Raw genomic sequence first — 21,277 nt, 5'->3', positions numbered from 1 at the left:
AAAAGAAAGTAAGTGCAAATTACATGGTTCGGGTTGATGCATTTTTCATTTCCAAGCACAATGCATCACCGTTGGCAGAGCTTTCCTTGTAGACCCATTTAAATTTTTTTGATATTCATGCCAAGATTTTCTCTAATTGTTGTCGGGGATTGTTCTGCATCAGGACTCTCTCGCTTTGTCCATCCAGAGGAAATCTTCCATCCGGATCTTCTGCACAGACATCGAGTGAGTGAACAAGGGCAGTTGCTAAATAAAATTGGTGGACCATTTTAGAGGGGCGACTCTGAAATGCTAAAAGGTCAGACTGAATGTTTTGCATGTTGTGCTTGACATTAGATGACAGTATATGACATGACGGGCTAGTGCACCTACATAACATTACCTATTGACCTTTTGGGCTGGTGTCACCCTCTTTTGACTTGGGCTAGTAAGTAGTCACCTAGTTTCAGTTTCTTGATTTAGACAGAATTACCATTAGATAATATTAAATGCACTGCAAATGAATATTTATTGTCTTGTTTTCTAGTACAAATATCTAAACATTCTTAAAACAACATACATTTACTTGACAAGCAAAATGTTTTCAGAGATGTCAGAGAAATCTAAGTAAATTTAGTGAGGTTTATGCTTAAAAGATAAAACAATTATTTGCTTCTGGGGATAGAAAAGAAACTAAATTCAAAGGGAAAACAAGTTTATTTTTCTTACCCCATTGGCAGATTTTTTCTCTTGTTTTAAGCATAAAATTTACTACATTTGGTCAGATTTCTCTGACTTAATAAACAAGACTTAATATCGCATGCCATTTTGCTTGTCAAGTAAATATATCTTGTTTTAAGAATATTAAGATATTTTTACTGGAAAACCAGACAAAAATACTAATTAAGAAAATGTTGTTTTTTTGCAGTGTGGCCAAATTAATAGAGATGTTTAATGAGGTACAAATATTTTATTCCAGTATTTAAGTAAATTATTTACTCAAGTAGAAATATTTCTGATAACATTTACTTTTACTTCACTAAATTCTTAACAGAAAAAAAATACTTGAACTCCTTTACTACTGAAAAAGTAACTAACAAAAAAACATAACATAGCCTTAAAGGTGCATTTAGTAATTCTTTCCTCATTAAAAAAGATTATTTCCTAAAGACATGAATTGTAATTTATTTATCCCCAATTTGGAATGTCCAATTCCCAATGCGCTCAATCCGGGTGGCGGAGGACGAATCTCAGTTGCTTCCGCATCTGAGACCGTCAATCCGCGCATCTTATCACGTGGCTTGTTGAGCGTGTTACCGTGGAGACATAGCGCGTGTGGAGGCTTCACGCTATTCTCCACGGCATCCACATACAACTCACCACGCGCCCCACCGAGAGCGAACCACATTATAGTGACCACGAGGAGGTTACCCCATGTGACTCTACCCTCCCTAGCAACCAGGCCAATTTGGTTGCTAAGGAGACCTGGCTGGAGTCACTCAGCACACTCTGGATTCGAACTCACGACTCCAGGTGTGGAAGTTAACGTCAATACTCACTGAGCTACCCAGGCTGTCATGAATTTTAATTTTGCAATATATGTAGGAAATCATGAGCACTCACGTTAAAATGAAGACTAACCTTATAAAAGCTGTTTTATTCTACAGGGAGAGGGTCCGCACATGGGGGCTGCCATGTTTGAGTCACATGACCAGTCGAATACTACTAGCTTAATCTCAGCAACCGTCCTGTTATTGGACACTTTCACTCATTGATTAAAGTATTCATGGCTGAATGTGAATACTAAATGTCTACAATGGCATCTGAAACTGAAAACTATTGATTTTTAAATGACTCTGCATCCACGCCACTAGGTGTCACTGTAAGTCCAAGATGACACAAAGACAAAAGTTACCTTTGTGATAGTGAGTTCTGATGCACAATCAAATCATTTAAATATTTTGATTAATTTGATTCTTTTGAATCAGTTGTGTCTCCACTCGTGAATTCAAAGAAAAGAGACTATGTACGTTTTAATTAAGTTGTGCATTTATTTGATACCTTTTTGGCTTAATCATTATGAACATTGTGATATACTGATAAAGTTCTGTGTGATGAGATCTGGAAATATGTCATACTTAGCAGGTGTGGCTCACCTATATGGGCAGGTAGGGCCAGGGGAGGACTGGCCATCGGGAGAACCGGGACTTAAGGGCCTCGATAAGCTGAAATGGGCTGCTGTGTTATGCAGAACGGGCCACAAAACGGCGCTGCGATATGCCGAAGGGGGCAGTGATAGGCCAGTTTCTATGTAAAATCCCGGGCTGATTTCTCTTCCCAGTCCGCCCCTGGATAGGGCAGAGCCCTGCCTAAATATTCATCCACTTGAAAACATGGATCCATACTATACACTGCCAATTATGTAATTTGTTTGCCCTTAAATGTGTTCAAAATGTGTATTTAAAAGCAGGCCTAGTATTATTTTGTATCCTATGTTTAAGTCGTAAAGTAGCTGAAAGCTCCAATACACAGTGTTTGATATAGAAATACAAGCATGTGGGGCAGAGAGTCTGCTGCCATCCCGAACTCCACAGCGCCCCTCAGTTTTCCCAATGGAAATCTGTGGTCAAATGTGGTACTGCAACAAGTACTTATTGAGACCCATTGAGGCAGAAAAAATGGATGGGCGTTTCTAAACTATCCAATGAAAGTAGGGAATCTCAGTGGTTTGAAAATGCCCACTGATTGGGAAAAGCACATTTTTGTACTGCAGTCTCAAACTAAAGATAACTTTAAGGGTAAGTGATAAGACATTTCATGTTTTGTATGATGACAAATTGTATGTCAAAAAGCTCTGGCCCTTAGAACTTCCTGTTTCAAATTTCCTGTGATTAAAAACATTATTATAGCATTTACATTTAAGATTTAATTAAGGTATCTTGTGTATGAATCAGTAACTTATTGACCTATGCGCTCATGAAAATGTCTAAATGAACAGGGCTTATTATGAGAGGTATTTAAGAAGCAACAAAGAAAATCAGAGTTCATAAATTGGTGTATTTTGTGCTTGTGACCATGGCCAAATGAGGCTTAATTACATAATTAATTAGCATAAAGTGGGAGCACTGCAGACTTCTGAATCCAGACTGGAATTGTGTTTACTAATGACCAACGAGTCTGTCCTTAGGTTGGTTTAAGAGCTGCAGCTTTTGTTACAGAAATAGACAAAAGGTGATTTACTGTTTCTGCTCACAGGTGCAGTTCTGTCTGTAACGCCTGTCAGCTTGTCATGTTTCCCCGCTGGGAGAATTTGTGAGGTAATTAGTAGCAGAGGTGGGCAGAGACACTCCGATATGAGTGGACAAATCCAGATTAAATGTGCCTGCTTGCACCATTCATTTGTACTGAGCAATGATGTTCTCAGATTAGACTACAATCAAAACAACAGAACTCTTCAAAACTCATATGCAGCTAGTTCATTTCCATCAGGGCAAATTGAACTCCGTTTACTGTGCAAAACTCAACGCTATGATTATGATTCCATTAACGATTCATTTAGTACTTTTGGGAAAAAATATGTGTTTACAGACTTTTAGAGGCATTAATGCTGTCCAATAATTGATAATGAAAATATGAAATATGTATATTATAATTTTTCATTTATTCTTTTATAAAATTCTACTGTTGATAACAAAACACATGTGTATTTTTAACTGCACTGTCTAATTAAAGGCTCACAACAAGCCTTAAATACAACATTGCATAACTTATTTAATTATTATACAGTAATTTATTTAATTTTGAGTTGGATATGACAAGTCATAACTTGCATGTCAGTTTGGGAACCAAACTACACTGGTCATGCTATATGTTTTTGATTCACTAAAATGAACCAGTTCATAAGAGTCAGGGTTTGTTCGGGAATCAGACTACTCTGGTAGCACTGTATGTTTCATGCTGTAGATTCAAAAGAACCAGTTCACAAGAGTCATTCATTCAGGAATCGGACTACACTGGTCATGCTGTATGTTTTTGGATCGCTATAAGAACCGGTTCACCAGAGTCATGGTTTGTTCGGGAAATAGACTACACTGATCATTCTGTATATTTCTGATTCACTAAAAAGAACCAGTTCAAAAGAGTCAGGGTTTGTTCGGGAATCAGACTACACTGATCATGCTGTATGTTTTTGATTCACTAAAAAGAACTGGTTCATAAGAGTCAGAGTTTGTTTGGGAATCAGACTACACTGATGGTGCTGTATGTTTTTGATTCACTGAAAAGAACTGGTTCATAAGAGTCAGAGTTTGTTTGGGAATCAGACTACACTGATCATGCTGTATGCTTTTGATTCACTAGGAAGAACCAGTTCATAAGAGTCATTTGTTCAAGAATTGGAATACACTGATCATGATGTATGTTTTTGGTTCACTAAAAAGAAATGGTTCATAAGGGTTTGTTTGGGAATCTGTGCTGCTCAATTGTGCTGCAAAAACACTACTTCATTAATTTTGTCAACTTTTCGGAGTACACTAGCATATGTAGAAAACCTCCAAGCTTACAGACATGAACTAAAAGCCACTTCAATTTTAATTTCATGCAGTCTTTAAAACACAAAGATTTAAGCTGTTTTTTTTTTTTTGTTTGTTTGTTTTTTTAGGATCACAGTGAGATAACTGATTAAATCCATGTAACGTCATCACAATATCACAAGGGATTTCTATAAAAGACAACTTGATGTGGTCATAAACAGCTGTTGTCTGGAAAAGAACTATGTGAAGATTCTTCAACGTTTCTCATTTTGTGTTCAATAAAGAAAAGGTAGTCATACAGGTTTGGAATGATGTGAGGATGAGTAAATAATGACAACATTTTTATTTTTGAATGAATTATTACTTGATATGTGGCTCCAAACACACTTAACCATCTTGCTTTTGGTTTGGCATGCTGAAATATTTTAATTAGGATAAGTCTGACAAGAGTTTATTGATTGAATATCTGTGTCATTCTATGCTGTGACAGTGAGTACAGGCTTCAGCTTCTTATAGGGAACATCTGACAGATGTGATTTTTGTGATTTCCTTTCTGAAAACAGACATTTTAATGACAGCGGAATCATTATCAGGCATGCAAAGGTTGACACTTGCAGTCCTAATGAGCTGTCTGCCATCTGAATGGCAGTGCACGTCTTTTCACTCACTTTGAAAGGTTAAGACTCGAGATGTCAGCAACTTCTGTGAGAAACAAGGACAAATGTGCTGTGAAATGAAAGTATTCTTACCAGCATCACGGAAGAGACATGGTATTGAAAATTAGACATAGCCAAATGTTCAACAAATAAAAAGCACAACAATATTGGTGAAAACTTTTTCAAGAAAAAACATACAGAGATTGATACTGAGAGATGTGCAACAACAGCATACAGCAATGCTTGTTGACAAAGAAATGTATTATAGAAATATCTGAATACAGTGTGTAGAGGTGAGTAACTTGACCCTTGTGTTGTGTTTGTTTTGTGCTAACTCCTTTTGTGTTCCCGGTCAAAAATGACCGGCCCACTAAGATTGTTAATAAATCTCACATATTGCATATATTATCCCGAGATATTGCATTAGATCTTTTTGTAAATGATTTTTTAGTAATTGTGACAGTTTTCATACTTCTTTTTTGAACATTTAACTATGTAATTAATAACACACAAAATAGGCTTAGTCATTTTAAAGCTTAGAATCTGGACTTTACAATGCTTATAGCTGATTTTACCAATCCTTAAATAATGCTTTTTAATTTGCTGACAAATTAGAACTGTTTCAATTCTCATCATTTGCAAATTTGTTAACACAACAATTATATTCAGAGTTGGTAAAATCATAAAAAAGATGAGATGGCCATGTGTTGTATATTGTTGGAAAGGTCTCGGTTAGTAAAATGCAATGAGCAAATTTGTTTCACTCAGAGACCAAACTGCAGTGAGTATTAGTGTATGAAACACATAAATATAATACACAGGAGAGTCTTTTTGTCAGGTTTTTCCTTATTACTTCCTGAAACATACATATAACATAGACAATGACATATCGTAATTTACAGCAGATTATCCCGATTCAAACAAGCCCAAATACAACATAATATGATGAGAATATCTTGAAATATTCCTCAAAGAGTGTACATGGCCGCTCAACACACATTGTGTGTGTGTGTGTATGTGTGTGTGTGTGTGTGTGTGTACATGTCCGAGGACTTTGTGTGTGCAAACACACATCCACATATGTGCTCATCTAAAGGATTGTGATGCTCCTGAACATTTACATTTCTGTATTTTTAAGTCTAATCCATTAATTTCCAATGGCCAAGTGAAATAAAACCAATACAATTATCTGAAAATGATCTAAAAAAAAACATGTGTGTGTTCAGATGCCCAGTGTGAACAAAGTAATGGAATTTTATTCCAACTGAATGAAATAAAGTACAGTTTTCAGTCAATCGGTCAGTTTTGACCGGAACACAATATAAGGGTTAAGAAACAAACAAAACCATACAGGAGATAAAAATGAGTACAGTTTACTTTATTTTATTATAAATTCACTTGATAAAGATATTTAAAAGATTGACCTCAATCGAAAGCATTTTTGGCATAATGTCGATAACCACAAAAACTAATTTTAACTCGTCCCTCATTTATTTTAAAAAAGCAAAAAAAAAATGGCAGTTACAGCAGTTTCAAAAGTTTAGACACAAGGCGTAACCACTGAACGTGTAATATGATTTTAGTGTGATACAATCACTTACTAGTCTTATCTGTGTAAAGTTCAATTCGAATTTACAATTTTATTATCATGGCGACGTAATGCCGCTAGACCCTGTAATATGGTATATGCTTTAATGCCGGTAAATCCCTGATTTTATCACACAGAAATCAGGTTAGCATGTATAATGTTTACATCTTGCGGCTATACTTTAAAAAGTGTGTATTTGAATGTTTATGGATTGGCTCCATTCATGTCCATTGCAAGTGTCTCACTGTGACACAGATTACTGCTTCTTCTTCAAATATATATAAATATAACGCGTTAATCGGTGCTGTTAATTATAGAAAAAAATTAACACAATTAATCATGTCCCTGGGCCGTAATAAGAAATATTCCTTATATCTAAGCAATTCAAGCTTGTTTTCTCCAGGGGGCTGTAAGTGAAACTCCAGCTGTATAGACAATGTGCAGCTTATACAGAGAACAAACCACACTTACAGACAGCAGAAACACAAGATGAGAACACATTCTTGCATTTAAACAGCTTGATGGAGCGCAAATCTGAATGCAGTGATCTCAAGATGTGTTTTTCTAAGTTTCAAACTTCGTTTAACTTGACACAGCGACCTAAAAAGAGTATGTTTATGACACGATGCAACCGAGATGCTTCAGAAGTGTCCGTCTGATGCAGGTGAACATTGACCCATCCTTAAACAAGCCTCGGACTGATTGATGAATTAAACTGAAAAATAGATTGCTGTGAACTGTAGACGAATGATTGGCTTATGTTCAATAATATGCAAATAAACAATACACTGGATTCAAAAGCCACTTTTTGTATTGTCTTTTTAAATACTTGTGCGCCAAAATAATGTAATGCATTTTAATTATTTGTATTATTATTTTTTTAATAATAAATATATACATATAATATATATATATATATATATATATATATATATATATATATATATATATATATATATATATATAATTTAAATATAACTTTATAATTATTTTATCATTATATATTGAATTATTTTTATTTGAGGGGCTTTCTCAGCAAATATTTATGCATGCGATTAATTCGATTAATTCGATTAATTAATCAGCATACCATGTAATTAATTTGATTCAAAATTTGTTATCAATTGATAGCCCTTATATATATATATATATTTATATATATAAATGAGGGGCGTGTCGAAATTATTTTGTGGTAATCAATGAGCTCAAATTGTATTGAACACGAAATATTCCTTTAAACAACATGAAATGTTCCTGTACAGTCACATAAAAAAAAAGAAGAAACCTTCCATCAAACTTTAATAGCTTGCTCTGCCTCTAAAACATCTTTCCTTTTCCGGTGACATCACTAAGTCCTCTAATCTTTCAACCTCTTTCCTCTAAGCAACTGGCTCCATTCTGGTACTTTTCACAATCCAATTGATTCCTAGGAGATAAAATCAAGTCCCACCTACATTCTTTCTCGTTTTCCTGTTTCACTTGGAAAATACGTCAGATTACGAAGGTATTTCATGTTGACTTTAATAGTGAGTAACAGTTAACCAAGCATGTGTTAAAACATGCAGCACTGCAGTAGTTAGCTCAGAAGGAACAACATGTTCATTGCTATTTTTACTTCCTAATACTGTCCACCCAGACATAAGCCGTGTCAACCAAAATGTCATGTCCATATGCAGGTTTAGAATTCATAACATATTTTTTTTTTAGTGACATGGTTGATATAAAAAAGCATACTGGAATATCTATTCCAATTCAAAGATTGAGGTGCTCTCTATTCTTCTCTGTAGCAGAGTGGATTGTGTGTATTAGACATTAATGTGGACAAGCATTTCTGTCATTTTTAAGGCATAACAGAACAAGGAGCCATCTGACCTGTCGGGTGTTGAAAATAGCCGGGTCAAGAGCCCTGGTCACAAGGGCCAGTTAATTTACACTTAATATATATATATATATATATGAGCTGCATCTAATGCCAGCAAACAAGTGGCTCTTAAATTTGACAGAGAACAGATGGGTAAGCAAGCATTTTTTCATTTCATTTATGCATTTTTGCACAGAAATACACTTGTTTTGTTAATATAACGAACTGTGACAAACATCAGTATCAGATGCTGTGCATTTATGAAATAACAAATAGTTTTAATGCATTTTAAATAATGCATGAAAATGCAATTCACTAATGCTATTTCAGAAATAGATCATGGAATTAATCATAGAAGCAATTTCATGTGAAATTGTTCATGCATGATGAGGTCCTGTGCCTATAATGTTCAAATGCAAATAGTATTTTCTGCATTTGTTTGCACCGTGTTTATATTTAATTGCCTGTCCTGGCTTAATACGTTAATCAAATAATTACTATTAGATAAGCAATTGTAAAAAAAATACACAAATAATTTAAAGGGATAGTTCACCCTAAAATGAAAATTCTGTAATAATTTACTCACTCTAATGTTGTTTTAAACTCGCATGACTTTCATTTTTCTGAAACGAACACGAAAGCAGATTTTAGGCATTCACTTTCAGTGTATGGAAATAAAAAATACAATGAAAGTGAATGGTAACTGAGACTAACATCTCCTTTTGTGTTCTACAGAAGAAAGAAAGAAAGTCATATGGGTTTGGAAAACATGAGGGTGAGCAAATGATGATTTTAGAGCATTATATTGTCAATTTTTGCAAGGGAATATTGCAATGCTGTAAAATGGAATCGGAGTCTATCATGTTCTTTTTACTGACAGGTTAATTATTACTGATAGCAGGAATCTCTACAATAGTGGATAAAACCCCAGAGGTGTTAGCATGTGGTGTATCAATTATGAAGGATGTCTGGGAGATTAAACTGGGGGAGTGTGGGCAAAAACTGCGACTGGAAGAAGAGGATAAAGAAAAGTGCTGTGGAAAAGTGAGAACCTACTTGACCTCAAATCTAATTTTACTGCATTTATCTGACATTCTGAGGCTATTGACATGCTCTTTATAATGGCTATGCCACTATATGCTGTTTTAACAGCCTTGATACTCAAAAAAGTCCTATAATGTATTTCTTGAGGCATTTCTTGTTAAAATATGTGGTTTGTTGACGGCTAACTACGCAGATCCAAACTTATGAGAGGTGAAAAAGGTGAGAAAGTCATATCAGGTATTATTTCCACCAGCATATTTTCAATTGATTTGTTCCCATGTGCATCTCCGAGATGTCTGTTTTAGATCTTTTCATCTGGAAAGCATTGCATTCTAATTAACATAAAAAAATAAAAAATAAAAAATAAAAACATCTTTAAAAGATCCGGTTTGCAAACATTCCAAATCATAAAAGTATCAAAGACATCTGATGAAAAAGGTGACTTTAGCCAAAAGGGTAGTTAGTATCCATGTAACTAGTTTGTCAATTGTGTTTATCAAAATGTATAATATTTTCGATCACTTTTTAACCATATAATTGTATAATATCTAGGGCAAAACAATGCTAAAGGCACATTTTTAACCCTGTAACGCTGTGTATAAAATAGAAACACAATGTTTGACGGCTCCTGTTTCGCTCTCTGTTCAAGCCAAACAATCTATGATTTGTAAGTTTCACATGTTTATGGCACCATCTAGTGGTCATTTGTGAAAAAAGTGGTTTCAGTGTTTATATCGATCTATTTAAAATGCCGGCAGACTTGCGTGAAAAGTGACTCTTATGTTGGGATAAATGACAGCTTATTTTAATAAAGTAAAAGTGACAGTAATGATTATATTGTTACTGATATTTTAAAATGAGTATTTGCTAAATATAAGCAACTTGTGCTTGGTTAAAATTTTGTATATTATTTTATTGAAAAATCCAGTTGAAATCCAACAGTATTTTGAGGAATATCTCTCAATCACCATTCCATTCCATTCATGCCCACCACAAAACAAATAACAGAGCTTTGAAAATTCATTTTATAATATAAAGTGTGAACTAATATTTCTGTGTATTTTCATATATGCAGTCTGCTCTGTCATTATAAAGATCTCATTATTTTACATTGCAAGCTATTATGATGTCATCTTACCATAAGTTCCTGAGACCCAGCGAAAAAAGTTTGACAATTTCTCTTTTTTAAATATCAATATAGTGTTTGGTGCATAAAATATATACGATAAAAATTGTTTATTGAAAAAAGAATATTTATATTGTATCTGATGTGCTGAATTGAACTGTGATACATTTCAGTCTATATTTATAGAACAAGGAGAGGAAGTTGTCACGGACAAACTCTCAAACATTTGGAATCTCTGAAAAGTCCAGGGAGTCCTCTGATAATACCCCAAGATTTACAACTATAGAACAACTTACATAACAAATGCCCTACACAAAAAATGTGTTGCTGAGCCTGAGGAGGATAATGACCTTTAAACACTAATGCATCAATTTTGATACAAAAAAAAAAAAAAAAAACGTGTGCAAATGTAGTTTTCGATCGCCTTTTATAGTTTGTCTAATGGTACTAAGACAGTTTCATGTCAACAAATTGGAATTTTCTGACAATTCTTTCATATGTTTAATCTTTCAATCCTTTACAGGGTTAAAGAAAATGTGCTTTTTATCTGGTCACAAAATATTGAAAAAAATACATTTAAAACAAACAATACTGATGAAGCAGCATAATTAATGTGAAAAGAAATAATAAAGGAAGGCTATTTTGATTCAAATAATTTTTTTAAGTTGGCGAGGAAACTTTTTACCCCACACTTGGGGGATTATAGTGATATCATGTAAATATAAGGAAAGAAGTTAGTCGACTTAAGCAAATACTTTTGAAACAGCAAGAGGCTTTTTTGAGTAAAAAAATGTGGATAATGCCTATTCAAAACAACCACTTCTTTAAAGGGTTCACCATATTTTGTTCATTTCAATCACGTTTGACATTTTATAACATCTCAAGTATTTTATAAACCAATGAATCTCCGATTGGATCAGTCAATCTGAGCTGACTTTGAACATTCTTCATAAAAAATCTATTTGCCACACTTAAGAAAAACAATGCGTATTATGTGAGGCTTTTTACCTCAAATACTGAATCTCTCACTTTTTGAACATTTATTGAAAAACTTTTGATTTAATCACTTTGAACAAAACTGAAAATTAAAATGAAAATGAATTAAAATGAGTGATAATTTCAGGGATTTTTTTATTAGCTACATAAATTTGCAAAATATGCACCAGGCACAAAGATCTCATGGATCAGGAAAATTGTGCGGCACATAGTAGCAAACTGGTGTTTAGGAAAATACTGTGATAAATTTTGTTGCTGTTTAGTGTTTTGGGAGAAAATAAAATCAAAAGTGCCTTTTACCCTTTTAACATTTTTGTTTATTCTGCATTCACATTATGTAGGAATTACTGTTTTCACAAGTATCCAACTTTCTAACTCAGTATTTGTGTCTTGTTTTCCAGTAAAAATATTTAAACATTTTAAAAACAAGATAAATTTACATGAAGCAAAATTATATAAAATATTTTGTCTTGTTTTAAACATACTGTAAAACCTACCAAATTCTGTTGGATTTCTCTGAAAGCAAGACTTAGTGTCTTATGTCATTCTGCTTTTTTTATTATTTTTTTATATTATTATTATTATTATTATTGTTTTATTTTTATTTTTTTGCTTTGAGGATGTTTAGATATTTTACAGAAAAATGAGACAAAAAAAAAAAAAAATGTATTTTTTTTTTAAACTAAAAAATGCAAGTTGGAAACACTAGAATTGTATGAAAAGTCTGATTTCGCCTAATAAACAACCAACATGGCAGTGGCTTAAAACATTTAATGTTATTATAGCCAGTTTTACCTGCACTTTCTTTGTTCTTAAAGAGTCTGGAAGAGGTGAATTTATTAAGTGATGAAGTATCTTGCTGTCATTCCCCAAAAGCTCCATATGAATCCATTTTGGCATTGAGTTTTGCTATGGAAACAAATACTATCCGAGGACAATCTCAGAGTTGTCATCTCGTAATTACAGTAATTTTCTACGCAGTGTATTTTTGAGCCCAACTGCCTCTCTCTCTGGTTTGTTTGCACCAAATAGGGTCATTTAAAACAATAATGAGCTTGTGGCCACTTTAGTGTTTCTTCAACTTTAATAATCTTAATTGTGTAAATATGTTCATGTTACTAACTATAGCAACCTATAATTTATCTCTACAGCAAAAGAAAAAAGCAAACTCAAAGCACATTTCAAAATTAATCATATAAAATCATTTCCATTTGTTTATTTATGTTTTAGTAGAATCAATCAAGATTGACAGGTGCACATGTCCTCCAAATTCAAAACTCCAAAGAGACTAGAGAGAAAAGCAAAACCTTCGGAAGAATCAAATCTACAGACATTCAAAAGAAACAGAATCTGGGCAGACCTCAAGGATCCCAGAGCAGCCGGATACAGAGGCAAGTTGTCCTGGCGAAAACAACAAAAGGCCTGTTACATCACCTCGTGAGGTACGTTCATCTGAATGGGAAAATTCATGTGTGACCATCAATAATCTGTCAGAGTACAAGGAAGAGACAAATAAGGTTGAATGTTCAGAGGAAACCCTGGAGGAATCTAAGAAAATGGAAGTCCAATGGCCAAACCACCAAAGGAACAAGAACATATCAAATTCTACATTCTTGCTTCGCCAAAAAGCCAAAAGCGCCACGAGATGCTTAACTTCTCTGGCCAAAATACAAAGACACATTTGTTTCAAACTGGAAGGAGTCCTGGAGGATGTTCAAACACCAGCATAGAGTGGAAAGGGCTCTGAGGAACCAGAGACACCCACCTCCACAACTAGCTGCAACATTTCAAACATCTCTGTCTGAATGGGCCAACTCCTTGAACTTCAACAGCCTGACTCTTAATCAAGACAACAATCTATGGCATCAGGGTTGGTCCACCAGTACTCAGTCCAGACCTAATAGATGTGTTAGAGAAAATGAGATGTTAAATAAAGATGTCCCTCATAATGACCAGTGGTCTGTTGTTGGGGTGAGTCTTGGAGATCTACAAGATGTCAACACTGTACGGAAAGACAAGGGACGGGTGCCTCCACCAAGGCAGCAAATTGCCAGGCATACCCAAGATCTGCTGAAGACTGGGAACAATCCTGGGAACTGCCAGCCAATCAACCTCATCATGATAGACCATCTATGACAGAATGGAACAATTCTTGGAGGTTCTGCGCTTTCCATTGGGACAATTTGGTGGATCTTCAGCCTGAATGTACATGGTTTGATAAATCAATGGAAATCAAAGCCAGAGCTTTACAAAGCATCAAACATTTTGTAGATCATTTGATTCTCAGTCCAAAGAGTGGAAAGACTCGTGGAGGGTTAAGAAAAGGTCTGATGGCTGAGGTCTGGAGTTCAATGTCTAATTAAGAGTGAAGTGCTAGACTGGGATAATTCCTGGATGTTTGACACCACAGAGTTTTAACAAAGACAAGGTGATTATTATTTAAATTAATTGGAAGTCAGGAGCAATACAATGCCCAAAGCAGTCCAAATTGAGAGCAAATCAGAGTGGGGTTGGTCATGGAAGATGGCAAACCCACAACAGCCAAAGAATATTGCTTCATAGGTTGATGCAAAGCCAAAGACCTTCTCTGCACGAGATGTGGTCCTTTGGTCTAGAGACAAACACAACAGTTATTTACTTTCAGCTTTGCACAAAGAATTTGGCAGACAAGTCCTGGAAAAAGTCCTAGAGATTTATGAAGATGGAGAGTTACCTTGATGAAGATGAATCTGTGATTGTGATCAATACAACAAAGACAAGAAAGCTCATGTACTCTTACATTGAAAAGCTCAAGCCGCAAGAGAAGCGATGGAGTGATGCGTGCAAAATAGCGAAGACTCAGCCACGACCGAAGCGCAAAGTCAAGCCCAAATCTGGCAAGGAGAACGATGTAGATGGTAAAAAAATGTTTGCAGCGTGGATGGAATCATGGAGATTCTCAAATGATTTTAAAAGCCACCAGTTCACAATGATATCTATATCTCTGAGTGATTGGGAAAACTCCTGGAAGTTCCTGCATGAGCCGTATGTACCAGTGAATGGCCCCAAAACAAGCAAGGGGTGGTAAGGACTTTTGAGAGTACCTGCAGGCAAAGTATGCGACAAACTCTACCCTCCCTAGCAACCGGGCCAATTGGTTGCTTAATAAGCCTGACTGGAGTCACTCAGAATTGTGTAGACAGTTGCATTTTTTTTTTATCTATCATGCCAAACTACAACAAACCATAACAAATCATAATTTTGATGTAATCAATTTGACAGTTGTGAAAATGGGAAGTGTTTGGAAAGTGCACTTACAGAATATACACTGCAAAAAAATTGGGCCAGGCAGGGGCCACTTGTGCTTTTAGGGGGCACACTTTTAACATTTATCTTAACCTACTTTCAGGATTATTTCAAGTCATTTTTCACCATGTCATGTATCACTGCTTCTTTTTTTTTTAATGTCTTGTGTTTCATCAGCCATAATACTGAAGACCTCACTCTGTTTTACTTCTTCTATTATTTTTGTTCTAACCATGTCTGCCAAACATCTCAGAACCTCATTCTGAATTGCTTTGCTGGTGCATTTGGCATTATGGATAGAATGCTTTGTTTGGCAATTGTTTCCAAGATTGCTATGAAGTTACCCGTGTTGTCTGACTCTGCCGACTCATTGTGTCCTCTTTGAGCAATGTTCTGTGTGGCAGTTAGTAGTAGTACTTCAGCTATTGTTTTCATATAATCCCGGTTTTCTTTAATCTGCTTGTCAAGACATTTAGCAAAGTTCTGTTGTTTTACACTGCTGTCTCATAATCTCTCCATGCAACCATAGCATGCTTGTGGCGCTCTGATCTTGCATGAATTGCAAATCCATCTTCTTTGTAGGTTGCCTTCTTCCAGTTTTTAAAACCACTCTCAAAAACTGACACTGGGCTGTTGGAAGGGCTAAAATGTCGACAGGCATAACAATATGCAGTGTCTAATATTCTGGAGTACTCAAGCCAGGGATGAATCTTTTACCATTCTGTTTTGAAGCTCCACTTCCTGTCCCCCATCGGTGTCTTTGGATATGTTGTTAAGAGTGGCTGCACAGGTGGATGATCTCTACTCTTGGAGATATCTGTGTAAGATGAAATAGTCACAGTGAATAATTGTTTAGCATTCCATAGGTATTAGTCAAGCTCAAATGATTAAACCAAAAATGTTTATGGAAAAACAAAAAGAGCTAAAGCTGAGTATTCTCACCTCAATCAGCCTAAACATGTCTATAGACAACTAGCCTATAGTAACTGACAATTTTAAGCTCCATGACAAACCTGACGGTTCAGAAGAAGTGCTTGTAGATGCACAGGGCTCCTCTCGCTCACACTCTGCCTCAAAGTTACACTCAGCCTCACTCTCAGCAGCCTCATCTCTTTTCTCTTCTTGCTCTATATGTTCTCTCACTCTCCAGGTTGCTGTCTGCCTGCTCTCTGTCTCCAGACCTGCTGACTCTCTCCGTAACTAAATCACCTTGCTGACGGGCTCTCTGTTCTTCTGGACTTTCTTCTTTCTCTAAGCTTTCATGTATATCTGACTCTTTTTCACAAGCGTCTTCTCTCTTCAGTCTTGACTGACCATTATCTTTATTTTTCTTACTAAAGAAGGACATTATGTCCTTTGGGTTTTTTTCTCTTCATTTTAACTACAAAGAGGAAAAAGATGAAAATGTAAATGAAAATGAAAGTCTAAATGAAAAGAGAAGCTCACTCAAAAATCCAATCATTATTTACAAGCCATTTCAAACCCATTTGACTTTCTGTAGGTATAATGAAAGGAAACATATATAAAATAAAAGGAAATAGTGATCCTGACTGTGATGGAGTGTTAGGCTCAAAAAGGGGGCAACAAAACCCCCCACAAATAATCAATATACAGTATAGAATAAGTCATATTGATTACTTTTACTGTGATTTTATGATATTTTGTCCTTTTTTGAGCATGACAGAACACAGAAGACAGAAAATCACGAGCTGACACGACATCAGAGTTGGAAAATAACGAGTGAATTTTCCATTTTGGACAGGTTAATCCTTTAAATCTAAATTCTGTACTTCTAACATCTCATTCATTGAGTGATTGACGAATCCTTCATAATTAATAAAAGACTTACCAGATTTTGTCTTTACGCACTTTCGTCTGCTTCATATCACCTACTAAAAGGCAAACAATTAATGTAGGCAAAACCAGACAATATAAGTTAAATATTACCTTGTTATACTGTATAAGCGTGACTGAAAACTAAATTTCTTTAATGTGTTACATCTGTTCTCTGGTAGCTGCTGACTCTTTGCTAAGTTTGCATAGTCATGATTGCTTCATATGTAGTTATAAAACGTCTAATATAAGCAACAGCGGACAATTAGATAGTTTAATATTATTTCTCACTACGTGAACATGACTGAAATTAAATATTTTCATTACCTGTATCTTTTTTTGGTATAGCTCTGATGAAGATGCGAAGCTCCTTCTCTCTGAAGCGTGCGGTCTCTGCATGCGGTCTGGCTTGTCCCACAGGACAAACTGCGCATTGCACCCAAAATTGTTTGGTGTGATACGATTCCAAATTTAGGGGGGCCAGAGGAGGGCCAAGCTTGTTGACACGGGGGCACTGATTGTTTGTTATCTTTACAATGCGTAATCATGTATCAATCATAGAGTAGAAAACCTTGTCATAATTATTTGCTAATTTGGGTACATTTTACAGGTAAATGAAATAAGTACATTTTATTTAACTTTTCAAAATTGGTTTTTCAAGCATGCTTGAATAATTATTCAAATGGTTTCAATGTTCGCACGTTTATTAACATTTTTATTGTTGATTTTGTTGTCACATTTAGGAAAATTTGCCTTTCATGTTAAAAAAATACAATAAAAATATATGTTGATTGTAACTGTCATCGTGTTTTGTGCACCAAGTGTTGAGGTCTGCGTGTGCAGCTCTGGATCTTGTTTCCATTGCAATTAAAGCAAGGCGATGTTGTCTAATAGACTACATATAATGTATTAAGCTTCTCTGTGGAAGGCGTCAGTGTGTCATGTGGTAAATGATGACGTATTGAAATTTTAGTATACTTTTTAAAAGTATGGCTTAATTCAGTGCTACACTGTTTAATTAAAATGTACAAACAAAGAGTGAGTAAACTTTAAACTTTTACTTAAGAATTTCTAATTAAAGCCACCAAGAATTGTGTGTAGCCTTTACTTGAAAATATGGTCTGTTAAATTAACTAGCAAATTCTGCTTGGAAATTGTTTCCTAGGTTTTTATTTTTATTTTTAAGTGAACCCAATTCCAAATGACTAAAATAATAATTGTCGATTATTTCCCTTTATATCGTATCATTTTTTATAATTTACATTAAATTGACTGCATGCCATGTTTATTTATGTTTTTTAATTCAAGAACGGTTTCTGAATAATTTGATAGCTGTTTTATCAGTAAACGAAGACTAAACAGTCAACTTCATAATTGCCATCTTAGCAGCATTAAAAACCAAAATGCAAAATTCAAATTCTTATCTGTAAATCTTGACTATTTGTTGTATTAATTGTGCAGCCCTAGCCACAACCTTCTAGAAATCTTTCAATTTGAAAAGTCTTGAATGTCTAACTTGTTTTGTAGTAGTTACTATTCTGAGTTAAGATGATATATCTGCCCATCAGTTTGGCTCACTGGATGACATATTGTTCGTTTGACTCTGTACTTTGGTGTAGTCCAGACTGATGCTTTTATACACCTAAATATGAAACAATGTCTGTTCTTAGCAGCTCTGTATATTGCTAGATATACAGTGCAGAAAAGCGGGTATTCTCATTGTGTAATGCATGAACAGAAGTGGTTTCACTGGTTATTGTTTATGCTGCACAAATTAAACTACATAAATAATTACTAGAATATATCAAAAATAGTCTGGCCCCATTCTATATTTTGCATGAGCACAAGCAAAGGCTGCACACTTTGGTTTGCCATCTGCTATGAATCTCTGTCAGCCAGACTGCTCAGCTCAAGCAAATATCTCCACTGTGCAAATATTTCCCACCTTTACATGCTGAGTTTTACCCTAGTAGTTAAAACTAAAATTAAACACATAAAATTAAAGGTCAAAGCTGAATGGTTCACACGAAAAATTGCAGTTCTGGCATTATTTACTATCATAATTGGTCACCCCATTAATACTTGGTCATTTTTTTCTATCATAACCTCAACCAGTGGTCACCCTGTTAATTCATTTGCATTGCTTCTTTTTTTTTTTTTTCATAAAATGAAAGTGAATGGTGACTGAGGCTCTACATTTCGCCTAACATCTCCTTTCTAGTATTGCATGTTCTTTTATCTCAAGTCTAATTATAAAGAAAATCTCTATTCACAGCTGTAACAAATCATTATTTTGAAAGTCATGAATCTGGACACTCTATACAAGTAGTAACTTGACTTACAGTAACTTGTATGTGTTACAACAGGCAGAACAGTTTGTGCTTGACTATATTTATTAACTTAAGATCATTCCTCAACCATATACTGTATGTCATGGCAGTAACCGCTCTGTAGGACAGATTAGAGCAATAAATGCCACAAGATATACTTTTACATGCCATATTCTGCATATGTTGCTGGCTTGCTGTAGTATTTTCGAGCAAGCATTTACTTGGCTGTGGTTGTTATAGCAGGAAGCACAGGGAGGTTTTCTGGAAATGCTGCAGTAAAATTAATGAATGGAAGGCCTGACACCAAATTATGGAGGGTGTGTAGTGTTGATGTCTCAGACACCATGCAGACACTTAATTTTCTTGCGAAGAGATGGGGCTTCTGTGCCAACTCCTCTCTCTCTCTCTCTCTCTCTCACACACACACACACACACACACACACACACACAAACACTATACATCATCAAAATGCTCCTACTTCAGCTGCATCTCTGCATTCTGTCCATAGGGACGTTAAAGCAGGTAGTGTAGAGATGTGTTATTGTTATCCTGTTTACTAATAAAAAGCCAACTCATTTTCAGACCGTTTGCAATCCGCCCTTTAAGCCGTTCTCACTGTGAATGTCTAAACTGTCGCATAATAAAGCAATTGCAATGCCTTATATTGTGAGGAGCTTAATCTCATGAAAACATATCCCATTTATATTTAAACACAGATTCAAAAGAAAAAAAAAACATGATATATTTCATATTAGAATATTAAGGATATTAAGCCTGTTTAGGGCCATTACGATTGCTTGTAGGATTGTTTACGTCCTGTAATGTGTCTGGACCCTTTATTTTTACCATTATTCTCAATGGCGATTCTCGTTTGTGTAATACAGTATTTTTTTTATTTATTTTTTTACTATAAAATGTATTAAAACAAATGGATAAGCTGTTAGATTTTTCTGTGTGCAATACTCAAAGTACCCACATCAATGGATTTCTATGAATTTGTTTAGAAATTACATTGCTTGTGAATACTTGAAAAAGGATTTTAATACATTAAATAGACTATGTTAATGTATTTATATCTCTATGTATACACTGATGAGCCAAAACATTATGACCACTCACAGGTGAAGCAAATAACTTTGATCATCTCCTAACATGGCCACATGTCAAGTTCGGGGTAGATTAGATGGTAAGAGAACAATCAGTTCTTGTAGTCAACGTGTCAAATGCAGGAGAAATGGGCAGGAGTAAAGACCTGAGTGACTTTGACAAGGACCAAATTGTTATGGCCAGACGACTGGGTCAGAGCATCTCTGAAACGACAAGGCTTGTGGGGTGCTCCCGGTCAGCAGTGGTGAGTACCTACCAACAGTTGTCTGAGGAGGGACAAACCACAAACCGGTGACAGGGTTTTGGGCGCCCAAGGCTCATCGATGCACAAGGGCAATGAAGGCTATCCTGTCTGGTCCGAACCGACAGAAGGTCTACTGTGGAACAAGTCACAGAAAATTTTAATGATGGTTACGGGAGGAATGTGTCACAACACACAGTGCATCACACCCTGCTGTGTATGGGGCAGTGTAGCCGCAGACCGGTCAGAGTGCCCATGATGACCCCTGTCCATGGTCGAAAGCGACTACAATGGGCACGCGAACATCGAAACTGGACCTTGGAGCAGTGGAAAAGGTCGCCTGGTCCGATGAGTCCCGTTTTCTTTTACATCACATGGACGGCCATTTACGTGTGTACTGTTTACCAGGGGAAGTGATGGCACCAGGATGCACTGTGGGAAGACGACAAGCTGGTGGAGGCAGTGTGATACTCTGTGCAATGTTCTGCTGGGATACTCTGGGTCCGGCCATTCATGTTGACGTCAATTTGACACGTGCCACCTACCTAAACATGGTTGCAGACCAGGTACACCCCTTCATGGCAATGGTATTCCCTGATGGCAGTGGCCTCTTTCAGCAGGATAATGCGCCCTGCCACGTTGCACACATTGTTCGGGAATGGTTTAAGGAACATGATGAAGAGTTCAAGGTGTTGCCC

Source organism: Myxocyprinus asiaticus, chromosome 43 (assembly GCF_019703515.2).
Source record: "Myxocyprinus asiaticus isolate MX2 ecotype Aquarium Trade chromosome 43, UBuf_Myxa_2, whole genome shotgun sequence".
In the NCBI taxonomy this organism is placed as follows: domain Eukaryota; kingdom Metazoa; phylum Chordata; class Actinopteri; order Cypriniformes; family Catostomidae; genus Myxocyprinus; species Myxocyprinus asiaticus.
The sequence above is the reverse complement of the archived record's forward strand: the minus strand, read 5'-3'. Positions refer to the sequence as shown.